Source organism: Mya arenaria, chromosome 11 (assembly GCF_026914265.1).
Source record: "Mya arenaria isolate MELC-2E11 chromosome 11, ASM2691426v1".
Classification (NCBI taxonomy): domain Eukaryota; kingdom Metazoa; phylum Mollusca; class Bivalvia; order Myida; family Myidae; genus Mya; species Mya arenaria.
Window position 1 is genome coordinate 47018873 of NC_069132.1, and position 6142 is coordinate 47025014.

Genomic DNA, 6142 nt, shown 5'->3' on the forward strand with positions numbered 1-6142 from the left:
GCCATTGTGGCGGTACTTCCACCACACACCAGCCTAGCCATTGTGGCGGTACTTTCATCACACACCACCCGAGCCATAGTGGCGGTACTTTCATCACACACCACCCGAGCCATTGTGGTGGTACTTTCCACACACACCACCCGAGCCATTGTTGCGGTACTTTCAACACACACCACCCGAGCCATTGTGGTGGTACTTTTCACACACACCAGCCGAGCCATTGTGGTGGTACTTTCAACACACACCACCCGAGCCAATGTGGCGGTACTTTCCACACACACCACCCGAGCCATTGTGACGGTACTTTCCACACGCACTACCCGAGCATCCGAGCCATTGTGGCGGTACTTTCCACACACACCACCCGAGCTATTGTGGCGGTACTTTCCACACACACCACCCGAGCCATTCTGGCGGTACTTTCCACACACACACCACCCGAACCATTGTGACGGTACTTTCCACACGCACTACACGAACACCCGAGTCATTGTGGCGGTACTTTCCACACACACCACCCGAGCAATTGTGGCGGTACTTTCCACACACACCACCCGAGCCATTCTGAGGGTACTTTCCACACGCACCACCCGAGCCATTGTGCTGGTACTTTCCACACGCACCACCCGAGCCATTGTGGCGGTACTTTCCACACGCACCACCCCAGCCATTGTGGCGGTACTTTCCATACGCCCCACCCGAGCCATTGCGGCGGTACTTTCTACACACACCACCCGAGCAATTGTGGCGGTACTTTCACCACACACCACCTGAGCCATTGTGGCGGTACTTTCCACAGAAACCAGCCGAGCCATTGTGGCGGTACATTCCACACGCACCACCCGAGCCATTGTGGCGGTACTTTCCACACGCACCACCCGAGCAATTGTGGCGGTACTTTCCACACGCACCACCCCAGCCATTGTCGCGGTACTTTCCACAGAAACCACCCGAGCCATTAAGGCGGTACTTTTCACAGAAACCACCCGAGCCATTGTGGCGGTATTTTCCACAGAAACCACCCGATCTATTGTGGCGGTACTTTGCACAGAAACCACCCGAGCCATTGTGGCGGTATTTTCCACACACATCACCCGAGCCATTGTGGTGGTACTTTCCACAGAAACCACCCGAGCAATTGTGGCGGTACTTTCCACATGCACCACCCGAGGCATTGTGGCGGTACTTTCTACACACACCACCCGAGCCATTGTGACGGTACTTTCCACACACACCACCCGAGCCATTGTGGCGGTACTTTCAACACACACCACCCGAGCCATTGCGGGGGTACTTTCACCACACACTAGCCCGAGCCATTGTGGTGGTACTTTCCACATACACCACCCGAGCCATTCTGGCGGTACTTTCACCACACACCAGCCGAGACATTGTGGCGGTACTTTCATCACACACCACCCGAGCCCTTGTGGCGGTTCTTTCATCACACACCACCCGAGCCATTGTGGTGGTACTTTCCACACACACCACCCGAGCCATTGTTGCGGTACTTTCAACACACACCATCCGAGCCATTGTGGTGGTACTTTTCACACACACACCAGCCGAGCCATTGTGGTGGTACTTTCACCACACACCAGCCGAGCCATTCTGGCGGTACTTTCACCACACACCAGCCGAGCCATTGTGGTTTATTCCACACACACCAGCCGAGCCATTCTGGCGGTACTTTCACCACACACCAGCCGAGCCATTGTGGTGGTACCTTCCACACACACACACCACCCGAGCCGTTGTGGCGGTACTTTCCACACACACGCGGTACTTTCCACACACACCACCCGAGCCATTGTGGTGGTACTTTCCACAGAAACAAACCGTGCAATTGTGGCGGTACTTTCCACACGCACCACCCGAGCCATTGTGGCGGTACTTTCTACACGCACCACCCGAGCCATTGTGGCGGTACTTTCACCACAAACCAGCCGAGCCATTGTGGCGGTACTTTCCACACACACCACCCGAGCCATCGTGGCCGTACTTTTACCACACACCAGCCGAGTCATTGTGGCGGTACTTTCAACAGAAACCACCCGAGCCATTGTGGCAATACTTTTCACACACACACCCAAGCCATTGTGGCGGTACTTTCCACACACACACCACCCGAGCCATTGTGGTGGTACTTTCCACACACACGACCCGAGCCATTGTGGTGGTACTTTCCACACACACACCACCCGAGCCATTGTGGTGGTACTTTCCACACACACACCACCCGAGCCATTTTGGCGGTACTTTCACCACACACCAGCCGAGCCATTCTGGCGGTACTTTCACCACACACCACCCGAGCCATTGTGGTGGTACTTTCCACACACACCACCCGAGCCATTGTGGCAATACTTTTCACACACACACCCGAGCCATTGTGGTGGTACATTCCACACACACCACCCAAGCCATTGTGACGGTACTTTCCACACACACTAGCCGAGCCATTGTGGTGGTACTTTTCACATACACCACCCGAGCCATTCTGGCGGTACTTTCACCACACACCAGCCGAGCCATTGTGGCGGTACTTTCATCACACACCACCCGAGCCATTGTGGCGGTACTTTCATCACACACCAGCCGAGCCATTGTGGTGGTACTTTCCACACACACCACCCGAGCCATTGTTGCGGTACTTTCAACACACACCACCCGAGCCATTGTGGTGGTACTTTTCACACACACCAGCCGAGCCATTGTGGTGGTACTTTCCACACACACCACCCGAGCCATTCTGGCGGTACTTTCACCACACACCAGCCGAGCCATTCTGGCGGTACTTTCACTACACACCACCCGAGCCATTGTGGTTTATTCCACACACACCAGCCGAGCCATTCTGTCGGTACTTTCACCACACACCAGCCGAGCCATTCTGGTGGTCCTTTCACCACACACCACCCGAGCCATTGTGGTGGTACCTTCCACACACACACCAACCGAACCGTTGTGGCGGTACTTTCCACACACACGCGGTACTTTCCACACACACCACCCGAGCCATTGTGGTGGTACTTTCCACAGAAACCACCTGTGCAATTTTGGCGGTACTTTCCACACGCACCACCCGAGCCATTGTGGCGGTACTTTCTACACGCAACACCCGAGCCATTCTGGCGGTACTTTCACCACAAACCAGCCAAGCCATTCTGGCGGTACTTTCCACACACACCACCCGAGCCATCGTGGCGGTACTTTTACCACACACCAGCCGAGTCATTGTGGCGGTACTTTCAACAGAAACCACCCGAGCCATTGTGGCGGTACTTTCCACACACACACCACCCGAGCCATTGTGGTGGTACTTTCCACACACACCACCCGAGCCATTCTGGCGGTACTTTCACCACACACCAGCCGAGCCATTGTGGTGGTACTTTCCACACACACACCACCCGAGCCATTGTGGTGGTACTTTCCACACACACCACCCGAGCCATTTTGGCGGTACTTTCACCACACACCAGCCGAGCCATTGTGGTGGTACTTTCCACACACACCACCCGAGCCATTGTGGCAATACTTTTTACACACACACCCGAGCCATTGTGATGGTACATTCCACACACACCACCCAAGCCATTGTGACGGTACTTTCCACACACACCACCCGAGCCATTGTGGCGGTACATTCCACACACACCACCCGAGCCATTGTGGTGGTACTTTCCACACACACCACCCGAGCAATTGTGGCGGTACTTTCCACAAACACCACCCGAGCCATTGTGACGGTACTTTCCACACACACCACCCGAGCCATTGTGGCAATACTTTTCACACACACAGACCCGAGCCATTGTGGCGGTACATTCCACACACACCACCCGAGCCATTGTGACGGTACATTTCACACACACCACCCGAGCCATTGTGACGGTACTTTCCACACACACCACCCGAGCCATTGTGACGGTACTTTCCACACACACCACCCGAGCCATTGTGGCGGTACTTTCATCACACACAACCCGAGCCATTGTGGCGGTACTTTCCACACGCACCAGCCGAGCCATTGTGATGGTACTTTCCACATACATCACCCGAGCCATTCTGGCGGTACTTTCACCACACACCAGCCGAGCCATTGTGGCGGTACTTTCACCACACACCACCCGAGCCATTGTGGTGGTACTTTCCACACACACCACCCGAGCCATTGTGGCGGTACTTTCAACACACCCAACCCGAGCCATTGTGGGGGTACTTTCCACACACACCACCTGAGCCATTGTGGTGGTACTTTCCACATACACCACCCGAGCCATTGTGGCGGTACTTTCACCACACACCATCCGAGCCATTGTGGTGGTACATTCCACACACACCACCCGAGCCATTCTGGCGGTACTTTCACCACACACCAGCCGAGCCATTCTGGCGGTACAATCACCACACACCACCCGAGCCATTGTGGTGGTACTTTCCACAGAAACCACCCGAGCAATTGTGGCGGTACTTTCCACACACACCACCCGAGCCATTGTGGTGGTACTTTCTACACGCACCACCCGAGCCATTCTGGCGGTACTTTCACCACACACCAGCCGAGCCATTGTGACGGTTCTTTCCACACACACACGCGGTACTTTCCACACACACCACCCGAGCCATTGTAGTGGTACTTTTCACAGAAACCACCCGAGCAATTGTGGCGGTACTTTCTACACGCACCACCCGAGCCATTCTGGCGGTACTTTCACCACAGAAACCACCCGATCCATTGTGGCGGTACTTTCCACACACACCACCCGAGCCATTGTGGCGGTACTTTCACCACACACCAGCCGAGTCATTGTGGCGGTACTTTCAACAGAAACCACCCGAGCCATTGTGGCGGTACTTTCCACACACACACACCACCCGAGCCATTGTGGTGGTACTTTCCACACACACCACCCGAGCCATTCTGGCGGTACTTTCACCATACACCACCCGAGCCATTGTGGCGGTACTTTCACCACACAACACCCGAGCCATTGTGGTGGTACTTTTCACACACACCACCCGAGCCATTCTGGCGGTACTTTCACCACACACCAGCCGAGCCATTGTGGCGGTACTTTCCACACACACCACCCGAGCCATTGTGGCGGTACTTTCAACACACACCACCCGAGCCATTATGTTGGTACTTTCCACACACACCAGCCGAGCCATTGTGGTGGTTCTTTCCACATACACCACCCGAGCCATTGTGGCGGTACTTTCACCACACACCAGCCGAGTCATTGTGGCGGTACTTTCAACAGAATCACCCGAGCCATTCTGGCGGTACTTTCAACACACACCACCCGAGCCGTTGTGGCGGTACTTTCCACACACACGCGGTACTGTCCATACACACCACCCGAGCCATTGTGGTGGTACTTTCCACAGAAACCACCCGAGCAATTGTGGCGGTACTTTCTACACGCACCACCCGAGCCATTGTGGCGGTACTTTCTACACACACCACCCGAGCCATTGTGACGGTACTTTCCACATACATCACCCGAGCCATTGTGGCGGCACTTTCCACACGCACCACCCGAGCCATTGTGGCGGTACTTTCCACATACACCACCCGAGCCATTGTGGCGGTACTTTCCACATACATCACCCGAGCCATTGTGGCGGTACTTTCTACACACACCACCCGAGCCATTGTGGCGGTACTTTCCACATACATCACCCGAGCCAATGTGGCGGTACTTTCCACACGCACCACCCGAGCCATTGTGGCGGTACTTTCTACACGCACCACCCGAGCCATTGTGGCGGTACTTTCCACATACACCACCCTTACAATTTACCAAGTCCTGATAAGACTATATCCAAGATCGCTGTACTCCAATGCTATTATTATTTTGTGTCAAGAGTGTCAATGCCGTGTTTTCAGACTGACAGAACAAGCTTTTGAAAAGGCAAAATGCAAAGTACTATTTAAAGTAGTATTTAGTAGAATGAATTTACTTGTATGATGACTTACCATTGTTACAAGCAGTTGGTCTACATTTTACACAGAAAGAAATGAATATTTGATGTTTGACCAAAAACACCATTGTGAGTCACCTATTGCACATACCACAATTACATCCTTTAATTTGCAGCTATGATGGTAAAACAATTTGATGGGTCGTTC